The sequence below is a fragment of the Panthera uncia genome (assembly GCF_023721935.1).
Source record: "Panthera uncia isolate 11264 chromosome B3 unlocalized genomic scaffold, Puncia_PCG_1.0 HiC_scaffold_1, whole genome shotgun sequence".
In the NCBI taxonomy this organism is placed as follows: Eukaryota; Metazoa; Chordata; class Mammalia; order Carnivora; family Felidae; genus Panthera; species Panthera uncia.
In genome coordinates this window covers 84,279,158-84,293,553 of record NW_026057582.1, presented here as the reverse complement: position 1 = coordinate 84,293,553, position 14,396 = coordinate 84,279,158, and the positions used below count along the sequence as shown (strand labels likewise).

The window sequence follows — 14,396 nt, the reverse complement described above, 5'->3', positions numbered from 1 at the left end:
ACTTTTTACAGTTAACATATGCAGATATCTAGTATGGTGACCTGGCACATAGCATGAAATACAGCAGTTTTCTTTCCCTGTCTCTTTTTTTTCCTAAACATATAACATGTTATTTAACATATATCATTTTATCTATTTACCTAACATACAATAATTCTACTTTTTCTAAAAGTTGGTTTTCTGACTACCAAGAGCATGTAACACTTGTTCAGTGTAGACATTAGAAAAAATTTTAAGTTTAATAAAGAAAATAAACATTCCCAATAATCTCATCATCCAGAGATAACTTCTTGAAGCCTTGATATATTTCCTTTGAGTTCTTTTTTCTACGCACATACATACATAGAAATCAGTATTATTTACATATACATATATGTATACATGCAATATTGAGCTCGTATTGTAAGAACTTTCCTACCTATCAGCAAATGGTAATCATTTTCCTTTGCTGTTAGAAAAAAAAGATAAAAAAATGGCTACAATTATCACACCATCCAAGCATGATCATATCTGCCAATTTTTGATGTTATGAGTACTACCTCAAAGCCTAGAAAATATGCCATTAATACCCGAATTACAATGATTCCTCTCTCCTCTTTGCCGGCTTGGCAGAGAGATAGCACTATTTCCCCAAGATTCCACTCCAAGAAGCTCAGAATTCCCAGGCTGGTGTCCCTGTCACTGAGAGAGTTTCCCTCTCACTTGTCTGCTGACTCTAGACTTCTCCTCAGAGGTATCTCTGCTGACTTGCCCAGACTAAGGAATGCACCTGCCCTGACAGGATTAATGAAGAGAACCCCCCCGCCCCCAGCAAAGTTACCAGATTACCAACTATCACCTGGTAATAAGGTTCTCTCAACCCCCCCACACAGGGAATCTGTTCCCCCACAAATAGACCCATCGTAGCAAGGTGAGCAAAGGAGTCTCAACATTACTCCTGTACCTTAGATTCCAATAAACTAAGCCCTAAAACTGAGTCCTAGACACTGGTCCAACCTTCTCTCATCTTTATGGGCGTTTCCTCTCTGTGACTCCCATTGTCCTTCCTTGCCATCTGGCCTCAATGGTTTTCTTGAAGATCTCCTCAGTTCATCATATACATTTCAATAATTTCAATACCGAGTGGAAAGAGGTTAGGGTCCCAACCTTCTTTTTCCACCAAGAGACTTCTTTGCTCCTACTTAAATTTATGGATGCAATGAGATTCCTAAGGAAGAGAGTGACTACCCAGCTCCACTCAGCAACGTCCGAGGCCCAAACACCATGGGTATATTAAGGAGGGGATGATTGCTATCTCCATCCATCAATGGCTTCTAAGTCACAGCCCTTGTTAGGCTAAATAAACAAACAACAACAGAAATGAAAAGCAGTTACAGAAATAATGCTACATCGAACATCACTGAGGATTTGTGTAAGAGTTTATGTACAATAAATTCCTAGAAATAGAATTGTAGAATATAAGTTCATGCAAGTTTTAAATATTAATGAAGATTACCAAATTGCCCTCCAAAAAGTCTATGCCAATTTACATTCTCTCAACAAAGTCTTATAGTCTTCCCCACACCCTGACCAACGTGAAGCTTTATCGTTTCACCCCTGCCAATCTGATAGATGAAAAATGGAATCACTTTGTTGTTTTAATTTACATTCTTATTATTAGTGGTAATCTTTTATAGGCTTATTGCATATTCCAATGATCCCAACTTTGTTGAACATTAGAATCACCAGGGAAGCTTTTAAAAATCTCAATGTCTTTTGGGATGAGCACTGGGTATCGTATGGAAACCAATTTGACAATAAATTTCATAAAAAAAAAAATCCCAATGTCCAACTCACATGTCACATCGATTATATCAGCTATCAGGGAGCCAGGCATCAATATTTGTTTAATGATCTCCAGGTGATTCCAGCGTTTACCAAAGTTGGGGAGGCACTGAAATATGCATAAGTACCATGATGTTTGTATCTTTTATCAATTTTTCTATTGTATTGTTTGCTTTTTAATATTTATTTTAAAGAGCTTTTTCTTTACTGGGAAAATTACCCCTTCATGAAATTGACAAATATTTTTACAAATTAGCCTTTTATTATTATTTATGGTTGTTTTGACACAGAGAACTTTAATATGTATGTAGTCAGAATTATCAATTTGTTTCCTTCATTGCATCTCAGTTTTGTGTCTTGTTTCCTAACTAATGATGATAAAGAAATAACTAATTTATTTTAATGTAAAGAGTAAGGTATGGATCCAGTTTATTCTTTCTCCAGATGGCAAAATAGTTACTTTTTTTAAGAAAGTAATTTTCCAACATAATATCAAATAATCCATCTTTTCCCCTATTAATTTGTAATGCTATCATTTTTTTCACATGTAAATCTCTTATTTATTTTGCCCCAGGTTTACTTATTATACTTTCATTGCTATTGTACATGGGATCTCATTTTCTCTTGTGGTTATGATTTTTATAGGAAAATTTACAGTTTTTTAATTATTTTTTAATCAGCCATCCTTATTATGCCCTAAGTTCAAACAGACACGTACATACACTGTTTTTATAGTTATCTTTCTTTTTCTTTTAAGTTTATTTATTTATTTTGAGAGAGAGAACACATGAGTGGGAGAGGGTCAGAGAGAGAGAGGAGAGAGAAAATCCCAAGCAGGCTCAGCACTGTCAGTGAGGAGCCCGATGTGGGGCTCTAACCTGTGAACCAAACAGTGAGATCATGACCTAAGCCAAAATCAGACGCTTAACTGACTGAGCCACCCAGGAGCCCCTATAGTTCTCTTTCTAATGACTGCATAGAATTTAATCATAGGAATATGCCATTATTTATTAAAATACCTACCAATATTGAACTTTGGGATGATTTTCAACTCTTAACCATTAAAAATTTAGATACAATTAACATTTTTAAGCATGTAGCATTTTCTTCTCTCAGTGTGAGTTTCCAAGAGTAGAATTACTTGGGCATAAATAATTTTATAGCTTCTGATAATTCCTGTTCTATCCTGATAAATATTGATGGTGGTTGGTTTGACTATGGTGAAGGAGGACTGAGGCAGGGGAATCAATAGAGAGTCCCAAGAATATGGGTAAGAGAAAGTAAAGGGTCTTGAAAAGATGCCCAAGATTACTAATAATCAGGAAATACACATTAGAACTACAATGAGATACCATTTCATACCCACTGGATTAACAAAACTCAGAAAGTCAGTTGATAATCCTGGGTATACACTAATGGGAACCCTTTTCCATGGTGGTGGGAGTATAAATCAGTAAAAATACTTTGGGGAACAATTTGGCAATATCTAGTAAAATTGGTGGTAATATATCTTATAACTAAGCAATTTCTACTTCCAGGGGGATATACACTAAAGAAACACAACACATATAGGAATGCTGCAGTGTTTTTGGCACTATTCTTCATTGAATCTAAGGTACAACATTCACTAAGGGAAAATATCGCCAATTAAAGTATGACCCATTGTTGTTTTTAAAAAGATTTTTTTTTATGTTGGGGAGCCTGGGTGGCTGAGTTGGTTAAGCTCAGGTCATGATCTCACAGCTCATGACTTTGAGCCCATCATGTGGCTCTGTACTGACAACTCAGAGCCTGGAGCCTGCTTCCGTGACTCTGTCTCTCTCTACCCCTACTCTGCTCATGCTCTGTCTCTGTGTCTGTCTTTCTCTCTCTTTCTCTCTCAAATGTTTATTTTTGAGAGAGAGAGAGAAAAGGAGAGAGAAAGAGAGAGAGAGAATGTGAAGGAGGGAAGGGGCAGAGAGAGAGAGGGAGACACAGAGTCCGAAGCAGGCTCCAGGCTCTGAGCCGTCAGCACAGAGCCGAAAGCAGGGTTCAAACTCACCAACCATGAGATCATGACCTGAGCTGAAGTCAGATGCTTAACCAACTGAGCCACCCATGCACCTTCCCATTGTTGTTTTCAATAAGTATCTCTTAATTCAGAGATTTTTAAATGTGAAAAACGCATGCCTTAGAATTGATGAAATACAGTAATAGCAAAACTTAGATACAACTTAAATGTCCATCACACAAAACATGCAGATAAGTTGTGCTGTACTTTATAGTTGTACTTTTATATTGGTATATATACCAATATAGGCAAATCCTGTAAACATAATATCTGGTTGGGGGAAAAAAATCCAAGTTTACTGTAGAATGCATATCCTACATTATGTGATGCCACTTATATAAAGTCTAAAACATGTAAAGTGATACCAAATAGAACTTAGAAATACAGACATATTTAGAAAAGAAATAAAGAGGGGTGCCTGGGTGGCTCAATTGGTTGAGTGTCCAACTTTGGCTCAGGTCATTATCTCATGGTTCATGAGTTCTAGCCTGACCTTTGACTTGCTGCTGGCAGCACAGAGCCTGCTTCGGATCCTGTCCACCTCTCTCCAGCTAACCCTCTCTTTCTCTCTCTCTCTCAAAAATAAATAAACATTAAAAAAATTTTTTTAAAGAAAAAGAATAAAGAAATGCCTTGGAATGATGGCTAGAAATCCAGGGTTGTGGTTCTCCCCTGAGGAGAGGGGAAATGACTATGTTACCACTGTTTTATTTTTTACTCTGAGTAGTGGATTCATAGATGTTTACTTTATTATTCTCTATACATTTTTCATGTCATAAAATTGCTTAATATTTTTTTAAAAGGAGAAACTGAAATTATAGGCTAAGCTAGGAAGATGTACTTTGTGGGAGGCTGTTTTATTTGGACTGGGAAGCAATTTCTTCCTCCCTCCTTCTATCCTCTTGCAGCTGGATGTCTTTGGGTTAAAGGTCATCCCAAAAGTCAAATGTTGAGCTCATTTGTGAATTCTTATCCCAGCCTGCTTAGGATACTATTTCCATTTCCTGTGGTCCTTCTGCCACCTGCTTCTTCTTATGCATTGTCTAGTGGGCCTGCCCCATCCTGCCTGCCTTTCCCTTCCGTCAACTCAGCCTTACTCACAGGTTGAGGATGGCCGCCTGTTTCCAACCCTAGCCAGGAGAAGGGGTGAGCTTCCTCTACCCCAGCTCTAGGCAGCAACAGTAACCAATGCTCTTTTCCATCCCAGTTTAGCTGGTGTTGAAATGGAGTGGTGAAGGCAATCATCACTCCTCCCATGACTAGGAAAGGCTTTACCTATGCTGAGGTGTCACAAAGGCAATAGGTATGTGAGTGGGAGGTAGATGTATTATAGGGTTGACTTGCAGAGTCAAAGACCAACAAGAGACCTCTGTAGATCCTAGGAACAAGGGGAGGGATTGGGGCAGATGAGAGAAAGAACTTGGAAGAGTTCTCATCCCATTTTCCCCCAAACAGTCTCCTGAAGACAAAAGCACAGACATGTACCTCCCACCCTCAATGTGTCCTGGAGGAGATTTGGTTTTCCTAATTTGAAGGCATAAGGGACTCAGTTCAGGAGACAGAAGAGGACACAACACTGGGGTAGTTCTCCCCTCCCCTCTCCCTAATGGAGAGTCCCAAATAGAGACCTGCCACAGAGGTGGTGGTCAGGTGAATTAGCCAGAACTCCTTCAGCCACAGTGCAGAATAATGGAAGCTGGATTCAAATAAGCATAAGATGGGTTGGGTGTGGGGATGCCTTTATTGTCTTGTGTAATTGGTAAGTCCAAGGTATATGAGGGCTTCAGGCATGGCTGAATTTAGTAGTCCAGAACACATTCTCAGAACTTTCCCTTTTTCTCCCTATCTCTCAACTTTGCTTTTTCTATGTCAGCTTAGTTTTTTTTTAATTTTTTAAAAAAACTTTTAGAAGAAAGAAAGCACAAGTCAGGGAGTGGGAGAGGGAGAGAGAGAGAATCTTAAGCAGACTTCATGCTCAGTGCAGAGCCCTATGCAGGGCTCAGTCCCATGACCCTGGGATCATAACCTGAACCTAAATCAAGAGTCTGACACTCAACCGACTGAGCTACCCAGGTGCCCCTATGTCAGCTTAGTTTCTTATACTGAATCCTTCCATGTGGTGACAGTAACTCAAAGTTTACATCTTCCTTAGAGTTCATAATCTAGATAAAAGAGTAATAGCTCTCTTTCCCTCCATCTCACTAATCTCCACCACTACAACCACCACGACCCCACCCACCCATAATCCTAAAAAGAAGAAGGGCAGGGGGGAGATCTAATTGTTCCTGAACCAATCAGTGAATCTAAGAAGTTGGGGATGCTGACTGGCCACACTGGTGGTAGAGGCAGGCACTTCTGAGGAAGGAGGAAGATTCCCCATGATTGACAGCTCCATAAGATCCCCAGTGTTATTTTATCAGATGACGGGGAAAGGAATTCTAGGGGGCATTATGTCCATATACTAGGATCCCATATACACACTCAATCACCCCTTAACCTCAGAATTGGCTTGAATACGTGAAATTGTTCCATATAGATTTTGTTCATATACTCCAAAATAAAATCAGAATGCAATCAAATTATTTCCTCTCAAATAATTTTAAAGCCTAGGAGTGCTTATAAACACTCATAGATACAAATAATTACAGACTGCAGGTCTGGCATGCCAGGTATGTGTCTGCTTTAAAAAATATTTTCAAGAAAAGTTAAAAATAATCTAGCCAATCATCCTAGTTTTCCCAGGTTTTAGCACTAGAAGTCCCTTGTCCCAGGAAACTTCTCATTCCTTGGCCAACTGGGTCAGTTGGTCACCCTAAGTGTGTCTTTAGCTATTGTTTATAGCAGACAGGAGCTGAAGGCAGCAATCCAGGTACAACAGGGGCCTGGTCTGGACTCTTGGAATCCAGAGTCCTTCCCTCTGAGGATCTGCATCACCAGAAAGAAGACTGGAACACCCTACTCCCACTCACCAGACCCCTACAAATGCATGCGCACAGAGGGAGGGGGGAGGTGGCACCTGCACGTGGCAGGAGATGGCTGCAATGCTGCCAGCTCCCAGGCACTGGGGACAAGAGAGGCTTAAGCCCAGCCCCCTCCAGGGCCCACTGTGGACAGAGCTGGAGGACCCAGCTAGCAGCAAGAGGCGCCTCTTCCAGACTGCTCCCAGGCAGGGAAAGGGCTCCCACCCTTCTCTGCTCCTCACAGACCCAAGGGTCTCTTCTGCCTGCTGTGCTGGCTCACCCACTTCTTCAGGCTCGCCCAGGCTCAGCCTAGATTATAGCAGTCAGCCCCAGGGGCCAGCCCCAACTCCACCTCCAGGAATGCCCTTTGCCCCAGTGCATCCTCCTGGCAGCTCCCCTCTGCTCTCCCAGGTCCTGGAGCCCACTAGCCACCAACCAGCCCGGGCTTGTAAGAGGGCGGGGCAGGGCAGTGGAGGGCAAGAAGCCAGGTGGGAGTGGCCCGGAAGTCACCGCAGTCAGAGACCCAGCTCAGCCACTCTCCACTTCCTCAGTGCAAATTCTTCAACTCAAACCCTGATCACTACCTCAAAATCATTCAAGTTCTCAGGGTACTTGGCCTGAACCAGCTGTAAGGCTTACATGAACCCTGAGTCTGTCAGGGCAAGCAGGGTTGAAGCTGTGGGGACAGCTGGAAATGGGTCTTTAGGGTCACATTCCAGGATCCCCAGGGGCAGATGACACTAATCCAGGCTGGTGCAACAGGACTTTATTCTCCAGTGAGGGCTCGGGCTCTCCCCGCAAGAGAGAGCACATGTGCATCCCCTCCCAAAGGCACACACCACACTCCTCACACTTGCAACTGGGGGAAGGGGTGGTAAGAGGAGTCACCAGCCCTGGATCCTGCTGAGAACAGGCCACAGGCTGTGCTCACTCACCCCCAGCGTCCTCCTCATGTCTCCCATCCCCCTCACCAAATATCAGTCTATTTTTAGTCACTTTCAGCACTTCTCTGACCATATCCTTGGTTGTTCCTCATTTTGGGCATCAAACACACTGTGTTTACAGTTTGGGGTCTATCATAGCTTATTCAGAAGGACCCTGAGAATTCCCCATTTATTCTCAGTCTGAACTGGTGCCCAAGCATGGTGAAGCCTCAGTAGGCAGCATGGCAGGCCAGACCCCTGAAGTCAGCAGCCAGAAGGGACGCTGAGGCTCCCTGGTTCTGTGGTCTTGCCGTAGCTATGTCTCAGACTTACTGGAGATAATGAAAAGATACAGACTCCAGGCCCCACTCCTAGGATTCCAGACTCACTTAGTCCAACCTCCCGTTTTACAGAAGAGGAAAGTGAGGCCTGGAGAGAGACATCCATTTGTTTTGTATCATCCTGCAGAGCTGGAACTGGAGCCCACAGCTCCTGGTTTCCAGTCTAGGGTTCTGTCCACCACCCCACAGCGCATGCCTGAACACTGACCTTGAAATCAGTAGGGAGCGAAGGCATTCCTCAGCTCTGCTGGGACCTGTCAAACCCAGGAATTAGTATGAGGACACCTCTTGCTCACAGACCCTCGCAGGCCAACACCGCTCATCCCCTTGTCCTCTGCCCTGAGACGTGGTGGGGAGTGGCTCTCGGGAATTGACTGCAGAACCTTGGTTCAGGGGCTTGACACAGATGGAATCTGTGGGGAATTATGTTCCTCTGCTAGAACTTGGCTGTAACCAAATTCAGTCCAAAAACAGCACCAGTGAATGGGATAGACTCGAACCATTGGATACAGTTCTTAAAACAATGGCACCAGGGGTGCCTGGGTGGCTCAGTCAGTTAAGCGTCTGACTCTGGCTCAGGTCATGATCTCACGGTTGGTGAGTTTGAGCTCTGCATCGGGCTCTGCGCTGACAGCTCAGAGCCTGGAGCCTGCTTCAGGTTCTGTCTCCCTCTCTCTCTGCCCCTCCCTTGCTTGTGCTCTCTCTCTCTCTCTCTCTCTCTCAACCTTTCTCTCTCTCAACCTTTCTCTCTCAAAAATATATAAATATTAAAAAAAATTTTAATAAAAAAAATTATAAAACAACAGCACCAGTCCAAGCTCACCCTGACGCATTACTTCATAGCTGAATTTGGTTGAACCCTCCCCTAATCCTCTCCCTGTGGAGTCTAGGGTTCCCCCCGCCACCACCGTGCCCTGGTGGAGGAGATGATGTCAAGAGACTTGGCAGAGTTTGGGGGATGCTTGATCAGCCATCTTGGGACCAAGAAAAGTGAAGGCCACTTGTCATCCCTCTGTGGGAGAAGCCAGGAGCTCCCCACCACACACATCTGCCCTGTGGGTTTTCCTAGGCTTGGCAGAAGAGGCTTGTGGGATAGCAAGGCAAAAGGGAAGGGTGCAGGAAGAGGAAGAGAAGACTTACAAGCCTGTTCTGGATTCCTCCCCCTCCTCCATAGACAAGCAGGTCTTTTTCTTTCCCAAGTCCTATCCTCTTAGGTCCAGAGTAACAGCTAGAAAATCTGAGGCAGTCTGCATGACACTGGAGCCCATAGGGCATTTGGGTAGGGTGAGACCCAGCAGGTGAAGAGGGAGAGGTATTTATCAGGGGCCTTTTGTGGACCATGGCTTGCCCTGAGGGGCCACACTAGGCTGATTAAAGAGGCACACCTGCCTTCCAACTCACCCAAACCACACGGTCCTGATGGTCACCTGTTCTACCCATAGGAGCAGGATTTGCTATATTTCTTAAACACCCTCTGCTCAGAAACTTTCCATGAGTTACCACTGCCAACAAACAATCGTGATTCTTGTACTTGATATCCAGGACTTACTTTCATCTCCTTTCATCTCCTTTCTGAGTCTTCATAGCCTTGCTCATGCTGTCTCTCCTGACACAAATGCCCTCTCCTGCTTTATTCATCAGGTCCCTACCCTTCCTCCAAAGGCAAGTGCAAGTTCTTCCTATGCCACGCAGCCTCTTCTGACCTTCCCAGCCCTGGGTGGTCATGCTCTCTGAGCAGCATATCTTCACACCTCTGTTCCTCATACATGATAGGATCATCCTGAGACCACTTTTGTGATCTTCCTGTCTCACCCAATTAGTTTGTAGCTCCTTGGGCAGGGATGATGTCTTGGTGTCTCTGATATTGCTGTGTATCACACCTCTTGTGGCAAAACCATCGCTAACTGCGGGTCAGCCACATGCTAAGACCTTCATCCCAGTTAGTCTCCATAACCACCCCAAGAGGTAGAAATCATTATGCTTTCCATTTTATAGATGGAGAAATTCAAGTTTATAAGGATAAATTTATCCAGGTCCATGCAGCTAATATGTGGTAGAAGCAGTGTTCAAATGCAGCTGTGACACTTTAAAGCCCAGACCCTTAACCAACTATACCATGTTCAGTCAGGTTTGAGACAATGTCAGTGTTATCCTCACAGAGGTAAACCAGTGACAAAAAGTAAATGCAGTTTAGGAAAGGCTCCAGCCAGTTTTGTTATGTGAGAGAGAGTCAGGAGCTGGAAAATAACACCTGTCATCTAGTTGAAACAAGAGGCCACAACTTTTAGTAGCAGGAATTTCCCAAGATTGAGAAATATGGAGCTGTGGATGAAAGTAATTTGAGGATGCAAAGCACTCAGCTGGACCTTCACATTTTGTTACCAAGAAGAAGAACAGAAAATACTTGTGAGCCAGACCTACTGACAAAACTAAGGATATAAGTATTATCTACATTGGGATGAAGGTTCTTTCTTATAATGTTTTTAAAAATATGTATATATTTTTATATGTTTATTTTTGTGAGAGAGATAGAGAACAGGGGAGGGGCAGAGAGAGGGAGACAGAGGATCTGAAGCAGGCTCTATGCTGACAGCAGATAGCCTGATGTGGGGCTCGAACCCATGAACCTTGAGATCCTGACCTGAGCTGAAGTCAGATGCTTAAACAACTGAGCCACCCAGGTGCCCCTATTTCTTGTTTTGTTTATGCTTATTTTGTATCATTTTGTATCTCCTCATCATGAAATGGACCCACGTCTAGCCTGTTGGCCAGAAGTCCTGACACATCTCAACATATTAAGACATATCTCCCAACGTGTGTATGTGTGTATTGTTAGAGCCAGAAGTTCTGGAGTCAGACTGACTTGCATCCCAGCCCTGTCACTTATCATGGTGACCCCAAACAACTTACTCATCCTCTCCGTGTTTCAATTCTTTTTTTTCTTTAATGTTTATTTATTTTTGTGGGAAAGAAAGACAGAATGTGAGCAGGGGAGGGGCAGAGAGAGACACACACACAGAATCCAAAATGGGCTCCAGGCTCTGAGCTATCAGCACAGAGTCTGACATGGGGCTCAAACTCACCAACCACAAGATCATGACCTGAGCCGTAGTCAGTCACCCAACTGACTGAGCCACCCAGGTGCACCTCAATTCTTTTTTTAATGAGATAATAATAATATCTACTTCATAGGTAGAATAGACTTTGTCACTTTTTATACATTCAGCAAATGTGAGCCACTTCATTTCTGTTGACATCTGCGTAATATTCCAGTGTGTGAATGTGCCCTAGCAATCAAACCATTCCTTGATTGGTGGGGTTAGGTGTTTCCAGATGATGAACAAGACAAGCAATGTCTCTACCCTTAAAGGGTTACAGGCTGATGGAAAGAGGCAGAAAGAAGAAATGAACAAGATAATCCAAGATATGATACATTAAATCAAATCAAATAAGCAGAGTGACTCAGAAACACACAGGTGGGCGAGAGGCATACATGTTACAGAGGGTGGTCAGGCAAGAGCTGCAGGAAAAGGACATTTGAGCATATCCATGACCATGAAAAAGAGCAGTAACACACAGAGTCAGTGTCAAAGACATCAGGAGGGAACAACAAGTGCAGAATCCCTGATGTGGGAAAGAGCTTGCCATGTTCCGGGTGTGGAGGGCCAGTAGAGCTGGAACTCACGTGTGAAGGGAGGAATGGAACAGATGTGAGCAGCCAGACCACACGGGTCCTTCCAGGGCATGGCAAGAAATGAGAGCAACCAGAATCTGGGAGGGTTTTACTCCGGGTTGCAACATCATCTAGCTGGTGTTTTTAGGAGACCACTTGTGCCCTTCTGTAGAGAATGGCATATAGGAAGGCAAGAGAGGAAGCAGGGAGACCAGGTAGGCTAATGCAGTTGTTGCAATGAGTAAGGGCAAAGGCTTTCACCAGAGCAATGGCAGCGAAGCTGGGGAAAAGCTGGAAAGAAAAAATTTCCTCTGAGGATGTGGAGTGTATCCTCCTTGGTCCTGTGAGCCCCATACTTGCCCTCATGATTGGTTCTTATTTCCCTGTACCTACATACCCTTCTCCATTCTCTCCTCAGAAAGGCAACCATTATTCAACTTTCTTGGTGTTTTCCAATTTAATAGCTGCAGTGAAATTTCACTGGTGTTTTAATCTGCATTTCCCTGATTATGGATGATTTTGAGCATCTCCTCAAATGCCTGTTAGCTTTGTGGGATTGCCTTCCTACATAAACTGCAGGTTCAAATCTTTGGTCTATTTTTAGGTTGGCACAGCCATCTTTTTTTGTGTGTGGATTACATAAGAATTCTTTGTATATGCTACATAATGATCCTTTGGTGATTTGCAGATGCATTGTAAATATCTTATGTCATTCCGTCAACTATCTTTTAACTTTTTCTGCGTGTTCTTAGTTGACAGAAATCCTTAATCCTTAAGTAGAGGTTTAGAAATTTTTTGCCTTATGGTTCCTGGTTTCCAAATGTTTAAGAAATCCTTCTTACCCCCATAAATAGATTCTCCCACATTGTCTTCAACTAGCCTTATGGTTTTCCATTTCATGTGTTGATCCCATTTACAGCCTATTTTTTAAATATGGCAATAATGGGGATGTTGTTTAATTTGTTCTACTTAGCGAGCCACTCAGGTCCATGTCATCTGTTAAAAAGCTTTTCTTTTCCTCTTGATTTGTGGTGCCAATTTTATCATTGATTAAGTTCCACTAAATATCAGGGCATGTCTCTGATCCCTCTATCTTTGTCCCATTGGTCTGGTTCTTGTCCCAGTGACATACTGTTTGTCTAAGTGTGGCTTTGTACTTTATCTTAGAATCTGGCAGGCCAAGACTCTCTTCTTTACCATTATTTTTTAATGGTGAGTTCATTATCCATGGATATTTATTTATTTATTTATTTGTTTTTTTTTTATTTTTGGGACAGAGAGAGACAGAGCATGAACGGGGGAGGGGCAGAGAGAGAGGGAGACACAGAATCGGAAACAGGCTCCAGGCTCCGAGCCATCAGCCCATAGCCTGACGCGGGGCTCGAACTCACGGACCGCGAGATCGTGACCTGGCTGAAGTCGGACGCTTAACCGACTGCGCCACCCAGGCGCCCCCCATGGATATTTATTAAGAGGAAAATATTGGGGATATATTTTAGAGGTAGTGCTTTTCTTGTGACATTTTTGCTTTACTGAAATTTTGTTTCTATATATTCAAATCTGATAATACGTCTTTATTGGCTTCTAGGCTTTGTACCTTATTTAGGAAGATTCTCTTCATCCCAATATTATATTAATGTTGTCTAATACCTTATTTTAACTTTTATATGGTTTTATTTTAATGATTAGATTTTTAATTAGTCTGGAATTTGGTTTTGTACAGTTATAAAGTTGGGATCTAGTGATTTTATTCCAGGGCAAGCTAGGTTTTCCAATAACAAATAGTCCATCCTTTCATCCCTATCTGCAAGACTTCCTTTATCATACACTAAAATTCCATATATACATAGGATTGTTTCTGGGCTTTATTTGCTTTGTGGAAGGTATTGGAATCCAGAATTCGTTGACAAAGAATGGATAAGCATTGGATGCATTGGAGCAGAATGGCCAGTTGAAGGGATGGTTACAGAACTCACTGGCCAGCCAGGTGTAGGGGGCATGAATCCCTGAGAGGCAGAGGAGGCTGAGAGACAGAAGCCACTGATGGGATGGGAAGGAAGGGACAGGCACTGAAGGCATCTTGAAAGAGGGAAGGTGAGGAATTCATCCTTGCTGGGTCCTTGGGGGAGTCATGTCACCTCTACCTGGCATAGAAAGAGGTCCCACAGATACCACAAACCAAGTTTCATCCCTGCATTTGGGCCTGGTCAGCCCTGTGTTCAGATCTCACCTTCAATTTCACAAAATCACTTTAATATGTGGGCCAGAAAAGCCGGTTGTGGGGCCTCAGGCAACAGAGCAGGCAGGAAACTCCCAGTGTACCCAGCTGGGCAACCGAGCAGGCGAAGTCACCTCACCGGGCCCCTGAATGAGCCTACCACTAGGCCACAGATAGGGATCGGGTGGGTGGGGCGGGAGCATCCTCTAAGCTGTCCTGAGACAGTCTGGGCACACCCTCTCTGCACCTGGCTTCCCAGGAGGGAGAGCTGGGGACACTGTACTTGACCCTTTCCTCACCAAGGATTGAGGCAAATTTTTTTTTTTTCTCCTCCTAACGTTGGGAGCCCTGACCATGGTTTCTGCCTCCCTGGAGTCCCTGCCCACAGCTCCTGGGCACCAAGCTGT

The 14,396-nt window shown here is 43.4% G+C and overlaps 1 protein-coding gene across 1 annotated transcript in view; it reads left to right on the top strand.

The window, feature by feature from the left end:
• The window catches only part of PLA2G4E (phospholipase A2 group IVE), a 56,078-nt gene that overhangs the window by 5,437 nt on the left and 36,245 nt on the right, over positions 1-14,396 (top strand). The window lies entirely within an intron of this gene.